Source organism: Odocoileus virginianus, chromosome 15 (genome assembly GCF_023699985.2).
Source record: "Odocoileus virginianus isolate 20LAN1187 ecotype Illinois chromosome 15, Ovbor_1.2, whole genome shotgun sequence".
NCBI lineage: Eukaryota > Metazoa > Chordata > Mammalia > Artiodactyla > Cervidae > Odocoileus > Odocoileus virginianus.
This window is the reverse complement of record NC_069688.1, coordinates 63,538,019-63,552,387: the sequence shown is the minus strand read 5'-3', so window position 1 is coordinate 63,552,387 and position 14,369 is coordinate 63,538,019. Positions and strand designations below refer to the sequence as shown.

Sequence of the window (14,369 nt, the reverse complement as noted above, 5' to 3'; positions counted from 1 at the left end):
GCCAGAATCCTGGAGTGGGGAGCCTTTCCCTTCTCCAGGGGATCTTCCCAACACAGGGATCAAACCCAGGTCTCCCACACTGCAAGCAGATTCTTTACCAGCTGAGCCAAAAGGGAAGGCCCTGCAGACTGAAAATTGATGACTTGTTTGCAAATCCTGGCCCTGACATTTTGTCATGCCTTAATTTGACCATCTTCAAAATGGAGATAACAATACTTACTTCAGAAGGCTGATATAAAATTTAAGGGTTTGAATAATGTTACAAGGGTTTGAATAATGTTACAAGTGTTTAAAACATGCCTACTATGTAATAAATTCTATAAAAGTGTTTATTAAATAGTAAAGGCACCATAAGCACTCCTAAAGTCTTTGACTTCTTGCATCTTGTCTACATTTCCAAGCCTGTTTCTGAGCAGAAGGAAGCATAAGCGATAGAAACAAGAAGTTAAATCAATTGCTTAACCATCTCCACTCTTCCATTCTCTGACTGTTTACAAGGAACAAGGCTCTTGAGGGCTTCTCTGATAGCTCAGTTGGTAAAGAATCCACCTACAATGCAGGAGACCCTGGTTCAATTCCTGGGTCATGAAGATCCCTGGGAGAAGGGACAGGCTACCCACTCCAGTATTCTGGCCTGGAGAATTCCATGGACTGTATAGTCCATGGGGTTGCAAAGAGTCGAACACGACTGGATGACTTTCACTTTCACTTTTCACTTGAGGCTCTTGAGGGAAAGTCCAAGGGAAACAATGATACCATCCAATTCTTTATTAAAATACTTCGGACATTAAAGCTGCTTCCCACCCCTCACACACACCTGTTTAGCTATACACATTATCTTTTGAATTCTCAGAAGTCATCTCTAAGATATACCTTTTTATGGAAAGGAATCCTTCTTTAACAGTCAAAACTGCAGGTGAGTGAAGCCAATTCCTTAAAAACAAATATTTTCTAGGACTATCAAACATTTAAAAATTCACAGAATATAAAAATGAATAAAATTTCCCATTATTCTTCCAGACACAATTTGAAAAAAAAAGAAAAAAAATGGATACAGAGATAGTCAAGATAGAGATACAGATGGGACTTCCCAGGTCACTCAGTGGAAAAGACTCCTGCAAACGCAAGGGATGCAGGAGACAAAGCTTCAGTCCCCAGGTTGGGAAGATCTCCTGCAGCAGGAAACAGCACACCTCTCCAGTATTCTTACCTGGAGAATCCAGTGGCGAGAGGAGCCTAGGACTACAGTCCATAGGGTCACAAAGAATCGGACATGACAGAACATAGGTGCACAGATATAGTATGAGTGTTGATGAGTTTAGAACCTCTTTTGTCAAACCTGTTCAATAAATATTTACTCAAATTCATGTCAATTCACATCAAATTTCATCTTTTAAAATCTTTTGATTTGTTTCCTATTGGTGCATGACATTTAATACTCAAATATATTGATTTGTTTTACAGTATTACAATATTCAGTCATAAAGTCTGACTAAAGTTTTAGAATTATATCTAACTTTTATTCTTTTAATTCTTACATAAAATTGCCAAATTTTAAACATTTGATACTTGTACTCAAACATGATTAGCTAATGAAAACCCTGCCTTTGCCAAAATTCTTATCTGATATATAATTTTAGCTATCAAAGATATTGAACTATTATATCTTAAGCCATAATAATCAACATCTTAACTTTTTCCTTTATATTTGTTACAAAAATGAATAGATTATCATATGGCTTGGATTAACAGGAGCCATCCAGTTTCATATCAGTTTTTCATGTCACTCTAAATCAATGTTTCATATAATTTATTAAAAGTTTCTTTTTTCCTTCTTAAAATTGTTCTAATTTGGATAACAGGTTATATGGACAATTTAACTTTAATCATATTCATCTTGACTTGAGAGTTTCTAACAATATGTCAGAAAAACATTTTTAAATTCACTTTCAATGCAGTTAATAAAATTCCTAAAGTTAAGCATTAGCATAATTAAGTTGGAAAATGGTATTAGAGTTTTCCTAACTGAATAATAGGCTTCTCAGAGAGCACAATCTCTGACAAAGTGCCAGATCCTGGAATGTGAAGTAGGGAGGGCCTTAGGAAGCATCACTACAAGCAAAGCTAGCGGTGGTGATGGAATTAAGCTATCTATTTTGAATCCTAAAAGATGATGCTGTGAAAGTGCTGCACTCAAAATGCCAGCAAATCTGGAAAACTCAGCAGTGGTCACAGGATTGGAAAAGGTCAGTTTTTTTCCAATCCCAAAGAAGGGCAAAGTCAAAGAATGTTCAAACTACCACACAATTGCATTCATTTTACATGCTAGCAAGGTAATGCTCAAAATTCTCCAAGCTAGCCTTCAATAGTACTTGAATCGACAACTTCCAGATGTTCAAGCTGGTTTTAGAAAAGGCAGAGAAACCAGAGATCAAATTGAAAATAGCCAGTGGATCATAGAAAAAGCAATAGAATTCCAGAAAATCATCTACTTCTGCTTCAACGACTATGCTAAAGTCTTTGATTGTGTGGGTCACAACAAACTGTGGAAAATTCTTCAAGAGAAATACCAGACCACCTTACCTGCCTCCTTTGAAACCTCTGTGCAGGTCTAGAAGCAACAGTTAGAAGTGGCATGAAACAATGGACTGGTTCAATTGGGAAAGGAGTACGTCAAGGCTGTATATTGTCACCCTGCTTATTTAAATTATATGCAGAGGACATCATGCAAAATGCCATGCTGGATGAATCACAAGTTGAAATCAAGATTTCCAGGAGAAATGTCATTAGCTTCAGATATGCAGATGACACCACCCTTATGGCAGAGAGTGAAGATGAACTAAAGAGCCTCTTGATGAAAGAGGAGAGTGAAGAAACTGGCTTAAAGCTCAACTTTCAGAAAACTAAGATCATGGCATCCAGTCCCATCACTTCATGGCAAATAGATGGGGAAATAATGGAAACAGTGACAGACTTTATTTTCTTGGGCCCCAAAATCACTATGGACAGTGACTGCAGCTATGAAATTAAAAGATGTTTGCTCTTCAGAAGAAAAGCTATGACCAGCCTAGACAGTGTATTTAAAAACAGAGACATTACTTTGTCAACAAAGGCCCCTATAGTCAAAGCTGTGGTTTTTCCAGTAGTCATGTATGTGAGAGTTGGATCATAAAGAAGGCTGAGCACCAAAGGACTGATGCTTTTGAACTGTGGTGTTGGAGAAGACTCTTGAAAGTCCCTTGGACTGCAAGGAGATCCAACCAGTCAATCCTAAAGGAAATCAACCCTCAATATTCATTGGAAGGAGTGATGCTGAAGCTGAAACTCTGTACTTTGACCACATGATGAGAGGAGCCAACTCATTGGAAAAGTTCCTGATGCTGGGAAAGACTGAAGGCAGGAGGAGAAGAGGATGTCTGGGGACACAATGGTTTGATGGCATCCCTGACTCAATGGACACGTGTTTGAATAGGCTCTGGGAGACGGTGATGGGCAGGGAGGCCTGGCGTGCTGCAGTCCATGGGGTCACAGAGTCAGACATGACTGAATGACTGAATAGCAACAGGTGTTAGAATGGTAAAGAATCTGCCTGCCAATATAGAAGATGGACGTTGGATCCTTGGGTTGGGAAAATCCCCTGGAGAAGGACATGGCAACCCATTCCAATATTCTTGCCTGGGAAATCCCGTGGACAGAGGAATCTGGTGGGCTACAGTCCATGGGGTCTCAAAAAGAGTCAGACATGACTGAGTGACTAAACATCAATAACTGAATGACATCAAGAATTGACTCTGCAGATTTATGTGATGGACCCTTTTCATAAGCAAAATGGCCTAAGAATGCCTTTTACAAAATAATTAAATATTTTTAATAAAATGCTTTTATGTAAAAACTTGTATTAACAAGTGTGTATTAAAGTTAATAATATCTCCATGTTTCCAAATTGTTTTGAATTTATTGACTTAAAGAAGGTGATACTTCAGTGAAATAGCAAGTAGATAATTATAGACATTAGAAAAGGTGTAGCAGATTCTGTGATATGCTTTCTAGGAGCTGAGATAGTAAATGACTCGATTAATATTAATAAACCTTTTGGCAGTTCTCCAGGCTTTTGTGTTCATGTAAAATTGAATTAAGTGAAGTTAAATGTGGGTACTATGCAAAAATCTTCTTTTCTCCTCAGTATCTTTCCACACAGTCTGTCTCTCTGTGATTTCTCTGACCGTTAGAGTGATAGTACTAAAAAGACCTAAATTGCTGTTATGATGGTGAAAGCAAAAAAAAAAAAAAAAGTCAACTTTATGTTTTATTTTAGCCCATACAGACAAAAAAAAAAAAAATCATGAAGTTCCTATGCAGTATATCACAGTTGCTAAGTCACTTCAGTCGTGTCCGACTCTGTGCGACCCCATAGACGGCAGCCCACCAGGCTCCCCCATCCCTGGGATTCTCCAGGCAAGAACACTGGAGTGGGCTGCCATTTCCTTCTCCAATGCATAAAAGTAAAAAGTGAAAGTGAAGTCGCTCAGTCGTGTCCGACTCTTAGCGACCCCGTGGACTGCGGCCTACCAGGCTCCTCTGTCCATAGGATTCTCCAGGCAAGAGCACTGGAGTGGCGTGGCACTGCCCTCTCCAATATCAAAGTTAACTGGGTAAATTTGGAAATATGTACAATAATTCATTCTATCACTTTGAGTCTTTCTATATAGCGGAACATAGCAGTCAATTCTAAAGGAAATCAACCTTGAATATTCATTGGAAGGACTGATGCTGAAGCTGAAGCTCCAGTACTTTGGCCACCTGATGCAAAGAACTGACTCATTTGAAAAGACCCTGATGCTGGGAAAGACTGAAGGTGGGAGGAGAAGGGGATGACAGAGGATGAGATGGCTGGATGGCATCACCGAGTCAATGGACATGAGTTTGAGTAAACTCCGGGAGTTGGTGATGGACAGGGAGGCCTGGCGTGCTGCGATTCATGGGGTCACAAAGAGTCGGACACAACTGAGCAACCGAACGACAATAATATAGTAGAAAGATTAGGCTCAGTGTAAGAAAGCTAACATGCAATGTCTTGTTAATACAGTAGTTCTGACCAAGGGCCAGGGCCAGGTTTGGGTCATACTGAAAAGTACCTATGATGGAATGGAGCTAAATGTTTTTTTAAGTTAAAGAAGTTAATAACTTTAAGGTCAACTTCAAAGTGCTCACTAGCATGGATACTAAAATTAGTGCTAATAATAGAGTATGGAACATTGATAAAATTACCTAAATACAAAAATGCATTTAAAAAATTCCAACCTTCTTTTGGGGACTAAATTATAAAAGTAAATTAAATTTCAATTTGAAGAATGGAAAAATATTTATCTATAAATACCATTAACTATAAAACATAAACATAGCACAATATATTACAAAAGATATTTTTGTACATAGAAAATTCAAACAATAAAATATTCTAGCTTTAATTGTAATATGTGTTGTTTCCTCATTAATAAGAAGTTAGTTAAATCTTTTACAGGAGGTCATTTTTTTTATCTGTTTGAAAATCATAGTTTTACTTTTAAATGTCAGATGATGGCTATTAACTAAACTTATTATAGTAATCATTTGGCCATATACATATAGAAATCATTATGTTGTACATCTTAAACTTATACAATATTACATATATCAACTATATCCCAACAAGACTGGAAAAATATAGATTTTTAAAATTTGTTTTAGAAGGCTTCTACCAAGGTACTGAAAGCATTCACCTACGAAAGATGGGTAAAACTAAGGCACTGATGCACTTTATTATGACCTAGTACAGACTAAGCATGTCGTTTCTTGACTCCTTGTGGCGAATCAAAGTGATCATAGAATGTTTTGCCTCTGATTTTCGTGGCGTTATAGGCTCTCCAAGTCTGCTGACAGGTGGGTATAACGACTGAAGTTCTGGGTTTCCTCTGTCTTCTCTCCGGGCCTGAGTCTGAGAGCTGTCCCGGGATATGGGGCTTCAGCAGTCAAGGCCGGAGGAACCAGGAAGAGACGTCTCCCTAAATACCGCACGTTGCACCAGTTCCCCGTGGCTCGGTTGGTAAAGAGTCTGCCTGCAATGCAGGAGACCTGCCTTCAATCCCTGGGCCAGGAAGATCCCCTGGAGGAGGGAAGGGCAGCCCGCTGCAGTATTCCGGCCTGGAGAATCCCGCGCACAGAGGTGCCCGGCCGGCTCCAGCCCGCGGGGTCCCCAAGAGTCAGACACTAACACTCTCACTTCACTGATTCAGAAGAACCATGTCTGCATGCTTTATGTTTTTAAAGGAAAAGAGAAGTCAGTGTGTTTGTGCGTGTGTGTTTGTTTGCCTTTTCTCCTGAGGTGCTGTGCATTGTTAAAACTTTTTGACAACTCCCGCAAATCTCTGTCTTTGTGGGGAAAACATTGATTATTTCCATGTTGAAACTGAAATCGAGAATCTAAAAAAAATTGATCACTCATTTGAGTGTACTATTATTAACAATGAATACATATATCTGTTATATTGCTATATTAATGATATGTTAACAGTATAAATTGTATTTTTGGTAAAAGGTCATAACATATATTAATGATATATTAATTATAGTATAATTATATATTAGTAATCTTTGGTATTATGAAATTAGTGAACCTCACTCACAGACATCTGAAACTTACCTTTTAAAGTAATTTATTTATTTTAATTAGAGGATAATTACCTTGCAATATTGTGACGGTTTTTGTCAAGTAAGTTTTCAGTTTGTTACGGAATTTGAATGAGCTTAATAAAGGACAAAAGTTGAAATTTATTTGCTAGTTTACAATATCTGAGTCTAAAAAGCTCTGAAATGTGTTAAAATCTTAGCCAAGTCAACCAATTTTAATGAACTTGTTTCTATGATTTATTTTTTTATTACTTTTTCAATATGAAGGAATACCCTTTTTATGTGTAATCTGCCATATTCTGTTTTGCCACTGTAATTTTTTGTTCTTTATATTCACCATATCCTCATTTTTTTTTAATTTTTACTTTTTAATTGGAGGATATTGCTTTACAATGTTGCGTTAGTTTCTGTCATACAACAATGTAATTCAGTAAACTGTGGATCACTTCACTAATCTGTCTGTCTCCCTTGTGCAGGGGCCATACTAATCTTCACTGTATTGTTCCAATGTTGGCATATGTGTGGTGGAAGCCAGTGCCACTTTATTACTGGGGGAAACAAACATATCTCAATTATAAAAGAGTTAAGTTTGTTTTCTTGTTACCTTGTATGTTTACTATCAAATATTTTATTGTAATTTAGATACAATATGTAACCACCTAATGTTTTCAAGCATTCATGATTCTATTTGAAGAGGGTCCATATCTCGGAGCAGGAAATGGCAACCTACACCAATATTCTTGCTGGAAAATTCCATGGACAGAGCAGCCTGGCGGGCTAGAGTCCATGCAGTCAAAAAGAGTCAGATGGGGCTGAGCATGCGTGGACACGCTTATCTCAAATAGTAGTTTGTTTTTTCTGCTTCCGCAGACCCTATCCCAATCTGACAATAGAACAAATAAAACAAAACAACATCTATGGTATAACTTTCATGCCACTAACTAATTTTGATATAATACCAATGGTTACCTGGGAATATCTCAAAGATGTGCTCTTTCATCTTATAAATAGAGGGATGTTAGAAATAAGTCGACTTACTTGATATGTTACTATTGGTGAGCAAGAATGGAAGAGATATTTAATCAGAAGATATGCTTAACGTTCCTCTGGTTAAAGTCATAAAGGGAAGATCATATTAATATTGATATTATTCACTAATATTGATAATTTAAAATTGTGTTTTCTATGCAAAGTCCTTAGAGATTTGTCAAAACTCTCACTTTTTTTAGTATCTTTTAAACTTGAAGAAAATATTGATGTACGTCACATCAAAAGTTTGTCAAACTTTTCTGTATTTATCAGATCTGATGATACTTTGCCTGAAGATAAGAGGCAACTATAGCATAGTATTATCAGTCATAATTCCAGTTATTTAAAATGTTTGCTGATTCACAGTCTTCTTTTAGTTGAACCTAGCGTTTTCCCTGCTAGTGATTTTCAATTAGGAAAGGTGCATTAGACTTAAGGAGTTCTATAAAAGCATAATTGCCTAAGACCTACTTCAGTACTCTGAATCTCTTTACTTATATTTTTCCACTTTCTTGTTATTTACTTGGAATGTTACTAAAATTTGAGATATCATTTCATAAAATGTCTTCTGAAATGGTTTTATTATCTTCTTTAGCCTGCCACAGAAGTTACCACATTTTCTTGTCATACTAGGGTTTTCATGAACTCTCAGAAGACATTTTATGTTTAAAAATTACTGCTAGTAAATTAATCACATCCATGTGAAATCTGTGTCAACTGAAGATGCTATTATCATTGTTTTTTTTTTTTTTTTTATTGTAGCTCAGTCATGTCTGACTCTTTGCAACCCCATGGACTGTAGCCCGCCAGGCTCCTCTGTCCATGGGATTCTCCAGGCAAGAATACTGGGGTGGGTTGCCATTTCCTTCTCCAGGGGATCTTTCCCACCCAGGGATGAACCCACATCTCCTGCACTGGCAGGCTGATTCTTGACTGCTGAGCTACCAGGGACGCCCCAACTGAAGATAGGTTTTTTATTCTCATGCTTCCATAAAGATTCTGAAATCAGCTACAGATCAGGTTTGTGTCTTAAACACAGAAAGGGAGGCCTGTGGGAAAGAACTGCAGTAGTCACTTTAAGATACTAACGCACTGAAGACTGGACTCTCAGGGTAGGCTACTGACAGCTTCACTTAGCAAGTTTTCAGACTGTGACAGCCGACCCATTCAGGATTTCTCAGAACTTTTTAATTGCAGAAGGAAACAAATTTATCAAATTACTAATCTAAGATGCAACTGAACAACAGTTAATTACATAGGATTGGTTGAACTAAGTGAAAATGAAGTCGCTCAGTCATGTCCGACTCTTTGCAACCTCATGGACTGTAGACCACCAGACTCCTCCATCCGTGGAATTTTCTAGGCAAGAGTACTGGAGTGGGTTGCCATTTCCAGAGATGATAATATTTATTCACTTGAAACATTGTTGGTATTATTGCAACATTCTATTTTCCAAAAATATATGGACACCCTTCACTTCTTAAGTTTTGAGAAGCCATAACACCTCAGTAGTCTTCAGTTTTAAATATTGAAAAATATCTTTTAAAAATTTCTTTTTCAATGAATCAGTTCAGTTCAGTCGCTCAGTTGTGTTCAACTCTTTGTGACCCCAGGGACTGCAGCACACCAGGCCTCCCTGTCCATCACCAACTCCCGGAGTTTACTCAAACTCATGTCCATTGAGTTGGTGATGCCATCCAACCATCTCATCCTCTGTCATCCCCTTCTCCTCCTGTCTTAAATCTTTCCCAGCATCAGGGTCTTTTCCAGTGAGTCAGCTCTTCACATCTGGTGGCCAAAGTATTGGAGTTTCAGCTTCAGCATCAGTCCTTCCAAAGAATATTCAGGAGTGATTTCCTTTAGGATGGACTGGTTGGATCTCCTTGCAGTCCAAGGGACTCTCAAGGGTCTTCTCCAACACCACAGTTCAAAAGCATCAATTCTTCAGCACCCAGGTTTCTTTATAGTCCAATTCTCACATCCATACACGACTACTGGAAAAACCATAGCCTTGACTAGATGGACCTTTGTCAGCAAAGTAATGTCTCTGCTTTTTAATATGCTGCCTAGTTTGGTCATAGCTTTTCTTCCAAGGAGCAAGCATCTTTTAATTTCATGGTTGCAGTCACCATCTACAGTGATTTTGGAGCCCAAGAAAATAAAGTTTGTCACTATTTCCATTGTTTCCCCATCTATTATATACCATGAACCCTCTTTAGCTCTTCTTATGCATACTAAGTTGCTTCAGTCCCATCCAACTCTTTGTGACGCTATGGACTTTAGCCCAGCAGGCTCCTCTGTCCATGGGATTCTCCAGGAAAGGATATTGGAGTGGGTTGTTATGTCCTCCTCCAGGGGATCTTCCCGACCCCATGGATCAAACTTGGGTCTCGTACATCTCATTTATTGGCAGGCGGCTTCTTTACCACTAGTGCTACCTGGAAACCCCCACTTCTTATGATAATAACTGCTAATTTGTTTAATATATATGTGAGTCCACTTCTTGGAAACAAAACATCTTTAAATGACATCTTATTCTAACTGACCTCCTCTTTTCCAGAACAGAAACCATCCTGAATTTCTTTGCTTTCTATGGCAACTTATTTACTTGCATGATAGGTGTGTGCTAAGTCACTTCAGTCATGTCCCACTCTTTGCAAATCTATGGACTGTAGCCCACCACGCTCCTCTGTCCATGGGATTCTCCAGGCAAGAATACTGGAGTGAGTCACCAGGCCCTTCTCCAGGGGATCCTCCCGATGCAGGGATTGAACCCAGGCCTCCTGCCTTGCAAGCGGATTCTTTACCATTTGAGCCACCACGGAAGCCCCCTACAGATTCATTAAGTCTGTCCTCTTTTATCAGAATATAATGACAAAGTTATAATACAACCAAGGTCTTGTCTGTAGTAGCATATTTCAGAATGATGATTATTTGATCAGTTAGCACAGCTACTTTAAGGAACTTAAGTCTGCTATATGGAGCCAATACTTATAAATCTCTCTCAGAAAAAAGTGGCCTGGCTGGAAGTATTCCAGTTTTGTAAGTGATAGAGATCACTTCCTAATAGGAAAGGAAGCATAGAGTATTTTAGGACCCTTGAAAGAAAGAGTTCTCCTAAATTCATAGGTATCACAAGTAAAAGTTTGATGAAGAGATTTTCTTGGACATTACTTCCTAGTATTATGTGAGCAAACAATGGAGACTTTTATAGACCCCATCCATTTCCTTATAAAAACTTCATCAAAGAAAATTTAGGAATACTTTTCTAGTAAATAAACATTCTGGCTTCACTTATATAAATAATGAAGCCAAACCTAATGAGTCCAGCCTTAACTTATAAAAAGAAGTAATCTTTCATCGGTTTTCAAAAAAAAATCACAGTGTTCACTTCACTGAAATTGAAATAAGAAAAAAAAAAACTAAATATATTTAATAGAAAACTGCATTGTTTATGACACCCCTTGATAGGTGATTCTATCTTTTCTATAACGGTAGAGTATTTTGCATTTCCTTATGATGCAGATAGCCTGTGGCAATGAAAAATTGTTTTCGTCTATGGACATACAGGTACATTATTTCTGATTGATGTTCAGTTGACTTTTACTTGCATAGAGAAAACCAGTTTTATATCTATTTGAACATCATTTTGGCTTTTCTTTAGTATATATAAATCTGTACTTCTTGACTTCTTTTGAAATGATTCTTTCATTGGCCCATCTTCCCCATTAACATAGAGTTAAGTAAAACACATTATTGGAAGTAATTTTATGTTCTCTTGTACAAATGAGAAACTAAGATGAATAAATGTTTCAGTGACTCAGACTCCAAGTCCCTTTCCTTCTTGGTATAGCCGAGATGCCTCAAAACTTAATGGGCATAATATTATCATGAATGTAGTGGTTTCTTTGTGATGACTTTAAATAAGGTCTGATATCTTGCCAAGCTTACATTTTTTTAATCATTCTATCCTGAATTATGTATCATTATGCATATTGCTGCATAGCAGTCTGCCAGGTATTTTAGCTTTCAAGTTATCCACGATGGAGTTTGAGCCTCTGTAGGCAAGGTATTGATGACACTAAGAGCCAGACACAAGGATTTATTCATTTAGGTTCAGACCCCATGTCAGACTATAAGACCTCTTTAATCAAGTTCCAAGGAGGTATCGAACTTCATATAGGTGAGACTACTCCATTATCAAAGGCAAAAGCTTGACAGAACATGGCATATTTAAGAGAATTGTGTTACTGAAAACCAAGATACACATGAAAGAGTGTCAGGAATTAGTTGAAAGATAGATCGTGAAATATATGTAAAATTTTTCTTGTCTTCTAGATTCAAAATACATCTTCTTAATTGTAATGGTTATCTCTACTCACTTTTTATTTTAACATGTCAGAAACCTCTAGCTAAAATAATAAAGTATATTGACAATGCACAGATAGTTCTCGAGTTATCTAATGGGCATATCAATTCTGCAAAGTTTTTCTTTTTTTATTTTACTGATTAAAAAAATAAAAGTCTATTTTTTTAAACTAGCAAGTTTCCCTCTATCTGTAATAAAAATACCTTTTTACCTCTCCAAAACATAAATGCTAAATAAACCTATTTACTTCCCAGGCCTTGTGAATATCACTACATCTCTAAATATAGCTTGTTCTTAAAGTGTTTTTCCAATCTAAATTTAATCTGAAAGTGATGACTAAGATTTCACAGGATGTTCTGAATAATTCTGTACCTCAGCTGGACCTAATGCCATTTTACTCCTTTGCATTGTTTTTAATGCATATTTTAAATGACTCATTTCTTGAACTTTCACTGAATGCTTTTTAAAGAGAGTTCAATCAAATTATGCACAGTTTAAGTTCTTAGTGTTCCAATTACTTTTTCCTCAGCAGTTTTAAATTTCATAACATTTATAGAAAAAAGTTAGATTGAATTGATCTGCATTATTTCCATAGAGCATTTGAGTTTTATGCCTTTATGTTGCTTTTGTAGTTTGTTTAATTCTATTTTCTGCCAGGGAAGCACTTCTCGTCATCAGAAAATAACAACAGTCCAAGAAAGCATCTATCAATTTGCAGATTGTCAAAGCATTCTGGCCACTGGAGTGTGAAGATGGACAGAAGGAGAAAGTATGATTGCTGGTTACAGTTGTGTTCCACACTATTTTAATGTTGAGAATCACAGCTGAAATACAAGTCAGTTAACTTACTGAATTTAACTTGAGCCTTTGGGTTCAGTAGTGGAGAGACAGTTGTTAAATGCTTGCATTGATTCTCTGCTTTTAATTAGACTTGGGACCGTTTTCTAGATTCCTTGATTAAGAAGTGGTGGTCTTGAGTCAAAGAAGATATGGTTGGTCCACTTTCCTCTTAGTTATCCAAGATGAGATAATATTGGAGTCTCTGTTATTTTGTTTCTTTGATTTAAGCAGAGCTGTGTAATAATAATATGCTCCCTCTGTCTTAGGATGCATGATGCTTGCCTTTCAGTTAAAACTAAATGTTGCTGTTGTTGTTCAGTCTTGTCTGACTATTTTCCACCCTGTGGACTGCAGCACACCAGGCTTCCCTGTCCTTCACTATCTCCTGGAGTTTGCTCAAATCCATGTCTACTGAGTTGATGATGCCATCCAACCATCTCATCCTCTGCTGTCCCCCTTCTCCTCCTGGCCTCAATCCTTCCCAACATCATCAGGGTCTTTTCCAATGAGTAAGCTCCTCACATCAGGTGGCCTAAGTGTTGGCACTTCAGCCTCAGCATCAGTACTTCCAATGAACATTCAGGGTTGATTTCCTTCAGGATTCATTGGTTTGATCTCTTTGTTGTCCAGGGAACTCTCAGGAGCCCTTTCCAGCACCACAGTTCAAAAGCATCAATTCTTCTGCACTCAGCCTTTCCAAGTTCCAACTCTCAGATCTGTACCTGACCATTGTAATAACATAGCTCTGACCATCATTTACTGTGATTTATTTGTCTGAGATACCTTGTATAAGTTAAAAAGAATAAATCAAGAAATACTCATTTACTAAAAATTGCCAGCGGATTCTACATTAATAATATTCTTTTTGGGTGATGTAAGTTCAAAAAAACAGTAGCAATTATAAAATTTATAGTTGGCAAAGTGGTGTCTTTTATATACTTAAAAAAAATACTTGCAATGCTTTTGATATCAGCTACCAGAAACCTGGGCAAACTTTGCAGATTAAGGGCACTGTGTCTGCAGAAGGACTGCTTTAACTTCCTATACAAGACATTACTTTGTGGGTTCCCAGGGCCATCTTCACTCCTAGCTAACTAGCTTCAAGTTGGGGTATATCCACTACCCACTTGGGTTTGGTATTTCACGAGGTCAACTTACACAACCTAGAAAAGGAATATACTAATAATTATAGCTCAGATGGTAAATGGTCTGCCTGTAATGCAGGAGACCAGGTTCAGTCTCTGGGTTGGGAAGAGCCCCTGGAGAAGGGGATGGCCCACTCCAGTATTCTTGCCTGGAGAATCCCATGGACACAGAAGCCTGGTGGGCCACAGTCCATGGGGTCACAAAGAGTCAGACACTAGGGACCAACTAACACTGTCACTTTCCCCTTTATGGTTTTATTATAGCAAAAGGGTACAAATCAGAGCCAGTCCAAAGAAGGGGTGCATAGGTCAGGACCTAG

At 37.7% G+C, this 14,369-nt stretch overlaps 1 non-coding gene across 1 annotated transcript; it reads right to left on the bottom strand.

The window, feature by feature from the left end:
- Positions 1 to 7,097: 7,097 nt before the first annotated feature.
- On the bottom strand, positions 7,098 to 7,207 carry LOC139038561 (U6 spliceosomal RNA). The gene has a single exon (XR_011491602.1). It is a non-coding gene; the product is annotated as a U6 spliceosomal RNA (small nuclear RNA).
- Between the last annotated feature and the right edge of the window lie 7,162 nt (positions 7,208 to 14,369).